The sequence below is a fragment of the Ambystoma mexicanum genome, chromosome 9 (genome assembly GCF_040938575.1).
Source record: "Ambystoma mexicanum isolate Mex_15411 chromosome 9, UKY_AmexF1_1, whole genome shotgun sequence".
In the NCBI taxonomy this organism is placed as follows: Eukaryota; Metazoa; Chordata; class Amphibia; order Caudata; family Ambystomatidae; genus Ambystoma; species Ambystoma mexicanum.
Genome location: NC_090931.1, coordinates 1,220,258,156 through 1,220,271,120, shown reverse-complemented (window position 1 = coordinate 1,220,271,120; position 12,965 = coordinate 1,220,258,156). Strand labels below are relative to the sequence as shown.

At 45.5% G+C, this 12,965-nt stretch overlaps 1 protein-coding gene across 2 annotated transcripts in view; it reads left to right on the top strand.

The window, feature by feature from the left end:
* Positions 1-12,965, top strand: part of RAB3GAP1 (RAB3 GTPase activating protein catalytic subunit 1) — a 1,600,561-nt gene that overhangs the window by 752,787 nt on the left and 834,809 nt on the right. The gene's annotated exons all lie outside the window — the stretch shown is intronic.

Below are 12,965 nucleotides of genomic sequence, written 5' to 3'. Positions count from 1 at the left end.
AGGGTTGCATATTGGCTCGCTGCCTTTTTAACCTCTTTGACTGATCCACCTAAAGCTCTCGACCATCAACCAATAGCCCGCTGCCCTAGATCTGAGGGCAGCCTCTGCACTGGATCACGTTACGGATGACCTCGTCCTGCTGGATTATTCGCCTAGGGGTCTGCAGCAATTGCTTTCCACCTTTGGCGTGCATGCGGATGCAAATGACTTACAGGTCAACCACAGGGCAACCCAACCAAATTTAAAATGTTGGTATTAAAAAGCCAACAGAGGGTCTCGCTGCATTATAAGTAGCAGCTTTTGGAACAAACCATTCCGGTAGTAAAAGAGCTTTTGTACTTGGGGATCAAGCAACGCCCCACCCAAACACATGCCCTGCTGGAGGCTGATTTGGATTTGAAGTTAATCCCATTGGTGGGGAAAATGAAGAAGCTATCCAATACATTGTGTAAATTCTCTATATGCCCAGTTATTAAAATATTACAAAGCAAAAGTAGTCCCTTCGTTAATGTATAGTTTGGACACAATGTCTCAATCTCAGACCCTTAATTGGGTTTGTATTGAAGGGAAAATCTGGAAGGAAGTATTACATCTGCCCAAGTGTTTTCCAATTTGGAGTGTGAAATATGAACTGGGGCTGCAGTTGCAAAAAATGTCAATGGACTGGAAAATCCTAACACTGTTTTCGATGTATATTGACCCCCCACATATTTTTAGAGCTGGAGCGGGGCACCAACATAGTGTTGGTTCAATTGAGTAGATATGTTGATGCAATATTGCAACAATGTGAGCGCTCCAGCAGAGAGCTAATTGAAAATCCATTCAAGGTCTAGCTTACTCTTTGACAAAGGAATTGGATTGAAACAATAATGCAGATGCAGGAGTTGTGTACAATTGTCTCTCTATCGGTATTAGATAAGCCAAGAGGTGTTTTTTTTTAATCAAATTATCTAAAATGTTTTCCCAGCTCAAAGTTCCGGTCAGAGTTTGAAATTTTGGTGGAATTTGGTGAAAACTGGCCAAATTCAGTCAATTCACGATAACTCTGTCTAAAATATCTAAATGTTCCTTCTGTGATGAGAATGTAGTGCAAACTTCACATCATTTGTTGATTGTAAGGGCACTAGAAATGTGTGTGAAAAGCAATTGGGAGTGTTTGTAGAACATTGCGATTGGCTTACAACGGATGCCTTTTGGGAAAGACTTATAGCAGGTCACGAATGGCATCTCTCTATGGAAGTCCTAAAGGTTTTAAGAATTCTGGGTATTATTACTTTTTAAGGGAAAAACATTTTGTATGTCTTTTTTCTTTTAGTATTTGTGTTTTATTCTGATAATTGTTGATTGATGTCACGCTTTGTATGTATATTTTTCTTGTGAAAATCGTAGACTCGAATAAACCTCAATCAAATAAAGTTAAAAAAGTATATAACCAACTTAAATGGCTGGTGGCATTGGATACATTTTTCTACCATTTGTGTGCAAGTTACTCGCAGGCTTTGTTGACAGCTGCATTTAGGGGCCCTTGGGTAACCATTTTCCCAAAACGGCCCCTGTCTTTTTTTTTCACCATTTTTCATTTGTAAGTTCCTTCTTTGACCATCTTCTACCGTTCGGGGAGGGCATGGGTCTCCTCAGACTTGTCCTTGGCGCAATTCCTTTATGAAGCACGCCAAGGCTCCAGTGTGCAGCTCAGGCAGGAAGTGAGGGAGGATCACGAAACTTCGCTGGCCTTAGTTTGTTGGTAAGCCTGGCTGAATCCAGTTTGAACTGGGTGGCTGGTTGTCCTGCAGGACAGCCACCCCCAGGTGATTGACAGCTCCATAGGACTGAATGAATGGGTTCCAGCATAAAAGGTGAGGCTTTTTGGACAACAGTCGACCACTGGAAAGGAAGATCCGAAGCAGAAGACGACCAGAGATGCCTGCAGCACCTACAGCACCCACAGAATTACCACTGAAGCACTGTTGCTGTCCTCATCCTGTTTTTGAATCGACAGGGAAGCTCTGCCAATGACGCCTTCCTCCTTTGGGCTGGTGGGCATAATCGGCCTCAAGGCCACCTTCAATTTGATCCGTCTCCTGACGTCCTCTGACCTTCCTAGGCAGCAGAACTCCAATACCCCAGGGTACCTAAAGCATCTTGGAGTGCATCGTCTTGCCGTGGATGCATCTCGCTGGATCTTCGGTGGCATCTGTGTGGACCTCCAGACGCAAGAATACTCTTCCCCAGAGTCCCCTCACCAGAGTGCAGGACCGAGTAAATGAGAAATTTCCAACCGGCAGTGACCGGTAGCTCATGGTGCTGATGAAAAGGCACCAAAACCGCAAACCAATGTGGGAGTAAGAAGAATACTTTGCTGGCGAGTCCCTCTCTCGACTACTGTTGCAGGACCCCATCCAGAGTCCTCCATTTCGGCACCATGACCAAGGAACAGGAGACTGGGTCTACATCAGTCCACCGGCAAGGCGTCCAGCTGCATCATCTTCTTCAATCTTCAGGTACTTGGTAAAACTTACCTTGAGCCATTTGTGTCGCTCCTTTGTCATTAGAGTGCTGTTTCTGTTTGGGTTATTACCCACATTCAGTTGCCCAGGCCTAACAGCTTGTGCACCTACAGGGAGGCTTCCTTAAGGTCCCTGTGTCTTTTGAAAACCAACTAACTTGCTACTTACCTGTACAAGGAAGCTACTCGTCAGAACTGATGCATACCTCTTGACTGGGGCATTTCTTGTTCCCCAACAGGAAATTTTTCCTTCCTATTGACGTTGGCATTGCTTGACTTGGGCATATCTTGTTCCTCAACTGGAAATCTTCCATTCCTATTGACTTTGGCATTGCTTTTTTCACTCCAAAACCTGAACTGAAGAACTCTTTTCTAGTTGAGGAAAGGCTGCCTAAGCCTTACAAAGAATTGCTAGAATGGTGCTTCCCTGTTAATGTTGGTCGTTTACATTCTTGAAAAAGTGCTTTTACTTACTTGATTGAAGTCATTCATGTGTGGTTACAAGAGTACATTGTAATTTACTCACCTGCTTTATTTCTTCTTCTTGTCCCGATGTGCATGGCATTAGTTGATACAAAATGTCTTTTGATACTTATTGCCATGTGTATATATCAAATAAATTACTGTTTTTGATATAACTTTAAGTGTGCAAGGGTTTCTTTGGATCTATGTATGTTCTTATTTCTTTGTACTTATTTACAGCTCACATTCCTCCTCCTAAAATGAGCCTGGCTGCTCTGCCATTCTACCAGCCTTGGGTAGTACAGACCTATATAAGAAGTAGGGGCCCTGAAACCAAGAGATAAGTCTTATAATTGGACTTTAGAGAAAAACTTACCTAACAATGCTCATGCACTTTATCAGTTTACTGCATGATGCCCTAAAGAGTACCATGTACTCTAAAAGGGGCATGCCATTGGATTTTCCCCTGTCCTTTAACCACCTTGTAGTTTGGCCTTCTTCCTGCCTGCCCAGGTCTGTAATTGTCATATATTTAAATCCCTTTCAAGGGGAAAATGGCGATCTGTGTGTGTGACCGGATGTTGGGATTGGGACTGTTTGTAAATGTCTGTTGCTTCGCAGATCTTGTGGCAAGTGGCTATCTGTCATGAGGGCAAATCCATGGAAGCTGTGAAGCCGGTGGAAGATCCAGCATTAGTGTTTCGCGGAACCGCAGATCAGCATTCTAGTCTTTCTTTCTTCCTTTGCTATTGCCGGACTGTTGCTCCGCCCTCTCGGCGCGTTGCATCTTTAGGAGTTTCATGCTCCGTTACTGCTCGCTAGCATTTTCGCTCTCAAGCAAAGACTTTCTTCCGTGTACCTTGTCCCGCAGCCCTCTGTCGGGGTTTTGCGGCCTTCCCATCTCTTCTCCTCCCCCTGTGGTTCTTGATGAAATTCGCGTCTGCCTTCCTGCAGCGCGCCTTACTTTTTTCCCGGTTTTGGGAGTTTCTTACTCGTCCGCTCTGAGACTTGGTGCCCGGACGGCATTCCACCAGCCTTCCCGACGGCCGGGGCGCTTCTTCTATCTTCTCTTCGGTAAGTTTGGACCTTTTCGCTTACCCTTTGAGAGTACGTCCTGTGGGAGCTCCTCCTCGACCATCTACTGTGCTCCACGGCTCGTGGACCCACTTCCTCCCCTTTGAAGTAGCTTTGCTTCACGTCATTTGATCCTTTATTTTTGGGTGCTTGTCTCTCTCTTACCTGTTTATAAGGAGGGGCTATTGTTGTGATGAATTCCGGTGACTATGACTTAATGGTTACCACACTCCTTAACAATGGTGAACACTATAAGGCCCTTGCGGGGGACCCCACAGATTCACTGCGTGGTGTCATTACCAGTAGTGCGATAAGAGGCAGCATGCGAAGGATAAATCAGTGCGAAAGAAGCTGCATTCTTAAATGCTACATTTCCAAAAATACCTGTTTTTTATACCCTGCCAAAAGTGCACAAGGGTACCCTGCCTCCCCCAGGATGACCAATCGTGGCTGGAATCGAATCCATCTTGGAATCACTTTTGCAATTTGTAGACTTCATTTTGAGGCCAGAGATCACAAAGATGCGATCGTATTTGAAGGACACAACAAGCATCTTAAACATGCTCAATAATGTCACTTTTGACCCAAAGACCCAGTTCCTGGTGACTTTAGATATAGAAGCTTTATATACGAATATCCCCCAGACGGCAACACTACAAATTGTAGAAAAAGTTCTACTCGAGTTAACTATACCATAAGAGATCTCAACAGAGTTCATTGTACAACTGGCTGAGATAGCGTTTACAAAAAACTTCTTCTTGTATAAAGGTACATTATATCAACAGTGCTCTGACACAGCCATGGGAGCGACATTTGCCCCATCCTTGGCTAACCTATATGTGGCCGAATTTGAAGAGACACGCATTTACCAAGCATCAAATCCATTTAGATCTCATGTCACCCTTTGGACCCGGTACATTAATGATATCTTGGCAATCTTCACAGGAACCGAGTCCTCAGTTAAAGATTTGTTGACCTGGCTAAACTCTAGGAATAGGTGTCTCAAATTCACGCACTGCATATCAAAAGACATCATACACTTTCTTGATGTGGAGATAACAGCGACCCTAGGCAAACTGGCAACCACGGTTTTCAAAAAACCAACGGACCGTAACTCTTTGCTAGAGTACTCCAGTTTCCACCCTAGGAGCCTTCGAGATAACCTACCTTTTGGACAGTTTCTGCGATATAGGGGAAACTGCTCCAGTCTGCAGGAATATGATACGCAGTCCAGAATACTGACAGACCGTCTACTCGAACGTGGCTATCCTAAAAAGACCATTAAAATTGCCAGGAAACGTGCAAGAAACCTACCTCGTGATATTACTTTGCAACAAAAAGAGCGCCCGGTAGGAGAAACAACCATCACAGCGGTCTTCAGCTATTCCAACAAGGTCAACCAAATCAAAAAGGAAATCATCAAACTAGGCCCATACTAAACGTAGGCCTGGTGACACTACCAATACCTCGTTTTGCCATAAAAAAGAGAAGAAATCTGAGAGACACACTTATACACCCATATCTGCCTCCGGATGAAGCCACCAACCAAACAACTCTGTGGACTTCCGCAGTTCCACTTGGCCATACACCCTGCGGTCAATGTAATGTGTGCACATTAACAAAACGAACCAAGACCTTGGACCTAGGGCTCAATACGCCCTGGATGCAAAATTCCTTGACAAATTATAACACTTCCAACGTGAGCTATATAATATGTCTGTGTGAGAAGAAGTATATTGGCATGACTATGATGCCAATAAAAAAGCGCATACAGGACCATATGTCATGTATTAGGACCAAACGGGCGAATGCCCCCTTGGTTGATCACTTCACCATGAAGAAACACCAGCACAAGAACTGGAATGGACCATCATCGAGAAGGTGAAGTGCCCCCAAAGAGGGGAAGATATGGCCAATCTGGTATTAAAATGGGAGCAAAAATGTGTGTTCCACTTGAGAACAGACCAACATGGCCTGAATGAAAATATCCCATGGCACTCTCTGGCATTATTCACATGAACACTACACCCCCTGAAGTTGTAGGGATCGACTCTTCTGTTGATATAACATCTGACACTGCCATGGCTTTCAGTGCAAAGTCCTGGTCACAGGGTTGACTCAAGGATGCCAAGCCTCAATTATACTAGACTAACCTTCGTGTGCAGGGTGATTTTGATAAATACTTTCTGAATCAGACCTTGTCGAGCCTGCCCCGCGTATATTTGAGTGGAGGCTGCCTGAATTCCAGATTATGCAATCCGAGCGTCAAAAACGCTCAACCGACACGTGACCTCTATCGCGTGACTTCTATCACGTGACACAGAAGCAGAGCTACATCACTCTGACTCCGGGATCCTCTAGAGACGCAGTGCTAATCCAGCAGAATCGGCTCCGATGGAGCTTTTACCGGTAGCAGACCCCTCAAGCAACATACAAGTAAGCGCTCGTATACTTACCTAACTGATCTACACCGAGAGACCAGCGTTCATATACATCAGGAGCACGAACACTGCTCCGGTGCAAACAATTCTGTCCATGATGGAACGGCAATTGAGCCAATCCACGGCAGAACGGCTTGTAATGGAGTCAATGCTATCAAATTGCAATCTTACTAAATACAACATTGTTGATATCTTTTTCAGATAGACAGGGCCTGGTTTGGATCACTGTGCTTGTTACCGGCATGGAGAGTACATGTACTTCTAAATATCAGACGGCACAGGGAAAAACTATATAAGGTTACTCAGGTCCTGACTGTGTCTTGTTTTCCTCGTTTAACGCACCTCAGGGCCCAACCGTGTCGGGCAGGGTACTATAGTAATATAGGTACCCAACCTATTGTGTGTTCGTAAGAACAAGATGGCAACAAAAGTGAAAAGGACATGAGCCAATGTTTATTCATCTCAGGAAGACGTTAAAAACAGATATTGCATCTGTTGTGGACAATTCCTATAAAATATCGAGATGATAATAAGTATCCACTGACTGAGAGGTGGTTTGGCAACAGACTACTTGTTGGTTCAGTGGCATTAATCCAACAGTGAATTTTAATACCTACCTCCAATGTTCTAGTCAAGTGTGGTATCGTTATCAGCATTTTTGAGTATATGAATAACATTTAGGGCCTGATTCACAGAACGTTTTCCTATGGCAATGTGCCATTATAAAACACTTCCATGAATCAGGCCCTTAGTAGTTTGTTGATTCATAGCCAAACTTTTGGAAGTTATTAGCCCTGAGGTAACTATGGTGTATCTCTTTCTGCCCCTAGTTTCCCTCATGGACTGATCCAGTTCAATGGCACTTGAGACAAGTTGGTAAAGTATAAACCTACTTTTCCATTCTTGTTTCCTCAACCTGGTTATGATATTGATGATTATACCAGTTGACTGAAACCGAAGACTGTCCTGATGAAAGCGGCTCGATTCACAACCATGCCACTGAAACCGGTCGACGGTGGTTGCTATTCTCGAGAGGCATAAGTTTGGCCTACTTTGTAGTTTGAGCATACCTTTTTTACTTAACCCCACCCTCCGCCAACCAACCACATTCAACGACGGAGAGCGGGGACTGTAGTGTCTTCTTGTTGTTTGTAGTTTTCTTGTGTCCTTTTAAACCTGAGCTCCCCAGGGTAGCCAGACAGTCTGTAGGTTATTAAAGTAGGAAATGCCCTACTAGAGGTCTGGTGTTCTGACCTCAGGCACGCTGTTTTATTTATTATTTTTTTCTCTTCCAAACGCACACACATAGTGCAAGAGTGTGGTTAAGGACTAACAAGGTTGAATGTATTACAATATATAGAAGTTGATAGTTTATCTCTTATTCTATCTCTGTTAGATAAGCGGCACACCATCGCAAACGAGTTGAGGTTCCTGGATGAGGTAGGGATAGTTAGAAACTCGCTCTATCCTTTGTCTTCCACCACAGCCTTGTTCCCCCTTTTTCCTTGTCCTTACCACTGAGGTTTTCCATCAGGATCTTAACTGGCTATAACTAAATTATGAGACAAATGTGTTTTGCCCGGTTTTTGTGTTAAAATGTGTATAGAGTAAGGGCATCACCCTGGAAACTTAACTTTTCGCCCCCGTCGTTTGGTCAAAAACTGATCTGAAGAAGGCCTTCATCAGTGCTTCGACCTTGGACTGATGGGAACAACCTGTTTCAACCCCTGCTCAAGGATCCATCCTTGAAGAGCCTATTGAAGTGTCCTTGGGCCACCTGATGGGCTGACCAACTCTCTCCTGGACTACTTCGCTGCAGCCGTCACTGTTCCGAGTGCATCCTTGGAACTTGGTGGATCTTCAACTAGAAGATGTCTGCTCCTGCAGTTTCAGCCTCCTACACCAAAGTTAAGCTCAGAGCCTGCTCCTTTGTTCATCCTACGAAGAACGTGGTGACTATCGCTGAAACCTCTCTTCTTTGTGTTCCTGAGGTCGCCTGAAGTCTCCTGTCCTGTGCAGGTCAACATCTCTTTGTGCCAAGAGTGTCCAGCTGTCCAATCTACAGATCTGTAATACCGGAGCCTAAACCACATACTAGCCTGACCCAATCTAAACACCAAAAATGACCTCAGCACTCAAGGCTTGTGGACCACTCTCGACTGGACACAGCGCATAAGTAAGAGGGTCTTGCGGATTTAGGAATCCCTGAAGTGGTCACCAAAGCAATCTGATTAAAGAGTTAAAGTAATAATGGCTATTCCTGCCCCCCTCCTGCCATAGGGTTGCATGTGCATGAAGTCCTTACCCTGTCTCTCCCTGGCCTGATTAAGATTATTGGTGGTCTGATCATGGATAAGGCCTTCCCCTGAGTAGTGGGACTGTGGAGAAACCTTTCTGAACTTTGGAACATTTACCTTCAGCCTGTGGTCTTTGAGGTATTCTTTCAATTCAATAGTAAACACACCTGAACAGTGTTGTGTTGAACTGGTAACCTTTGGGCACTAGGACTCATTCCCTGTCAAGGCTGAACTTACTAAGTGCTAGGGACCTTGTTTTAGGATGTATGAGTGTTCTACCTAAATTACTTACCTGTGTTTATTGGTACCAAAATTGACTGTTTTCCTATTTCACACTTTACTACTCAGTTTTTTTTCCAAGTGTTGTTTCTAACTCTGCTACAATTCAATAACTGATCCTAAAAGTGAAGTGATGTTCTGATGGTAGAACCCCCAAAGATTAAGCCCACCAGAGATGATCTGATTACCAAAAGAGTCATGTTTTTGGTTGTTGGGATTTAAGGAGGTGGTTCTAGAAATGTCAGAGGTCCACAGATGCTGTGGTAAACTACAGGGGCACTGTACAAATCTGCTAAAAGGAAGACAAATCTTCTGCTGTGGATGGTTTGTGTTCAGAGGTTTTTCTGAAGTCCTCTGGTGAGGGCTTTAGGAGTTCCAACCTGTAGAAGGTTCAAAGGGTTTCCACCAAGTGAGTCCAAACTCTTACAGTGATAAACGTGGCAGAACTGTCTGGCTTCACTCTTAGGTGGCATAAGGGGTTATAAGCTACATCTAGTCACATGTACACAAAAAAGAGAATTCCAGTCAAGTATCAAGAAAATGCTACAGAAGATAAACACTTTAGAAATAGTAATCCGTATGTATAAAAATAGTTAAGGGCCTAAAAACATCCAGTGTGTTTAAAATCACTAATGCATACTTTTGCGGTAGGTTAAATAAAGTCGAATATTTCGAAGACTTCAACAGAGTGGTAACAGCCAATAAAATGAACAGGGCAGTTCAGAATCAACACTGAAGGATAAAAATAGCAAGCCCTGATCTAAACATAAAGCAGTTATAAGTTACCAGTTAAGTAATGCTTTTTGATACTTCTAAGGAGTTTGGATAGTTAATAAAAGTATTTCCTTTCAGTGCAAAGGGACAGATCTCGTAGGTCAGCTCTGTAGAGTCTTTGGGACCCTACCAGAAGAGATCCAGGTCCATAGGCCGCGACCAGAGGCCCTGGAATGGATGATTGCAGAGGTAGACCACAAGCCCACTGAAGAACATATCTTGGTCAGAGATACCTTGAAAGAAGACTACGCACAGTATTACTAATCAAGCGGGCCAGTGACCCGATGAAGGTAAAGGAGGTTGAGGGGACCAAAGGGGGGCTGGCTGTATAGCTGTTTCCACCACCATCCTGCCATAGGGCTGTATGGGAGCCAAGTCTTGCCCCTACCTCTCACTTGCCTGGTCATATTCAGTTGAGTTCTGCCCAAGGACTTCCCCCTGGGCTGCCCCTAGAGTGGTGGGAATGTGCGAGGACCCCTCATTTTTCAAATCTACCTTTACTCTTTCATCACTGGAAAATGTTTCTCCTCTGTTGGCTTTGCCACTACTACTACTACTACTACTACTACTACTACTACTACTACCACCATCTACCACTGCTACTACTACTACTTTAAATACTCCCAATTTTATACAAAAGTAATCTTATTGGCCCTTTGAAGGGCACTAGGACTAATTACCTTTGTGGGAAACACTTTTTAAGTGTTAGGGTTCTTATTTTGTAAGACAGGCTAAAATGGTTTAGATTGATTTTACAGTGTTCTTCAGTTTATCTGAATTTCAATTGCTTTTGTATTACTTACCTGTTTTTATTTGTTTTACTACACAAACGTTTCCATGTTTCATAACTGAATCCCCTCGGTCTGTCTTAAAAGTAATGTGTAGGTGACATGAGCTCACCAATTGTGAATGTATACATGGTTAGTATTGATTTAGTAGTAATACTTACCTGTTTTAATTGATTAGAGTGTTTCAGGCCTAATGAAAATAGTATTATTATACTTGGTGTCTAATTTGGTTTGAGTGTGCTCTGTTTCATTGCACCATTACACCACCCACATATCTTCTGAAGTCGGGTTTACTGCTCGTCGTACTTTAATTCTGTTTGGCTAGACCCAAGTGGCTTTTTCTTATTCACTACAATAGGGTGGTGTGAGGAGCCAGGAATGAGACGCGGACACAGGGGAGTCATGGTTTTGGTCAAAGACATTTATTTTAAAAACGGGGGGGGGGTAAGGAAATGCCTCTCTGTCCCTGCTCTAAGAGATGTTTCCAAACAAAACTATGGGTCTGCCAACAGACCAAATGTCCAAAGCAAAACATCCTATGTCCAAAGTACTAATCTGGCCCTACATTCTAAAAAAGCAACTCTAAGGGAAAAAGGGAAAATGTCTTTGGCCTTTAGTAGTGAATAAATGTTCAAAAAGGAAAATGTATTTCTCCAGCATGGGGTCTGGTATGGATTCACATGCTCATGATTATTCCCCGTTGTCAGGCTGGGAATCCTCGGTAAAGAAAAAACCAGTATCAGTTTCGTTTCTGATCTGTCTTTCTTAGTAGTAACCAATCACTGATCTCTGGGTCATACTGCCCCCAGCCAATGACTGCCCTCTCCCTAAACCCCGCCTCCGGCAGCCATCCTCAGATTTTTACCGCACGCTCAAGTGTTGGGAGTCCTTGTGTTTAGCTCTCGAGTTTTTTACTGCGTTTTCACGCTTTTTCAGGAGATTTTCTCATTTTTTTCGGTTTAATCGAGCCTCAAGCTCCACCGTTTCTACTTCCGATAACGGGGACCCGTTTCGGAATTCTTCTACGCCCCTCAAGGGTGAAGTTTTCGTCGAGTTTACACTTCTTGGAGGATTCCGGAAGATCTGCAGCCTACCTCAACGGACATGGCCCAGGACAAAGGAAGCTCGACGCCCGGATCCAAGCTGTTCAGGAACTGCCCTGGATGTGGATTATATAACGTTTTCAAGGAGGACGAGCATTCGCAATGTCTCTACTGCCTCCATGGGGACAAGACGCACGTGGAGAAGGACTGTGCGTTCTGCAAGAACCTTTCGGAACGGACCAAACAAGATCGTCGTTCCCGCCTCACCTCCTGGCTGGAGAAGGGCACAGCAAGTGAGAAGGCGAAGAAGAAGGCTGAGCGGGCTTCCAAGTCCTTTGAGGGCGCCCTGGCGATGGGGGCCCAACAGAAGGACAAGCACCGCGAGTCAGCGGGCTCCGGGAGCGCCGAAAGGTCGGGCTCTTCAGTTGCCAAGCAGGGCGCTATTTCCCCGGCACGTTCGACCACGAGCCAGCGCTCTGGTTCAGGGAAGAGGAAGTCTGAGAACCCTGGTAGGCCGCTACATCGGACACGGTCGATCTCGAAGGGGGAGCGAGGCGTTGACCCTCCCCCCAAGGCGAAGGCCCAGGACGCACCTAAGGTGGTGAGGGCCTTGATCCACCCGGCTAAGGCCTCTACCGAAGTGGTCTCTGCGACCCTGGCGGAGCCGGCTGAGACTACACCAATGGAAACGGCCTCTGGGCCCAGAGTATCCCTGCCGCCGCGGAGGGAATCCTCTTTCCAGCCCACCGCTAAGACCCCCGTGAAGCTCCCGGCTGAAAAAGAGGGGGGGGCGGTGGCCGTTACAGACTCGGAATCAGCCTCTGAGGAGGAACTGGTGGAGACCGAGAGGGGCCTCAAGGAAAGGTCCATAGGCCTCAACGAGAGGTTCCTAAACCTCAACAAGAGGTTCGAGAAGGTTCGATCCCAGGGGACGGTCCCTGCTGACGTGATCGAAGATAGCGACGAGGAGGACGAACGGGGCCCAGTGGAACGGCCATCCCATCCGTCGCCGCCATTGCCCGAGCCCCAGGATAGCTCGGTGGCCATTTTGTTGGCAATCCAATCCTTATGTACCGAGATAAGGACGAGATTACCACGGACCCCGACGGAGGATCCAGAACCAGGCCCGTCGGGAAACCCTCTGAACAAGCGGAGGAGAGTCCACCCCTCTCTGCCCTTCGTGCCCGTGAGGCCGGTGGACCCCTCATCCCCCTCGCCGGGAGAGGATACGGCGACGGATACGGGGGCGGGCAGCGATGACACAGCAGACATCCCGTCGTCTCCTCCACCTCCCCGCGGGC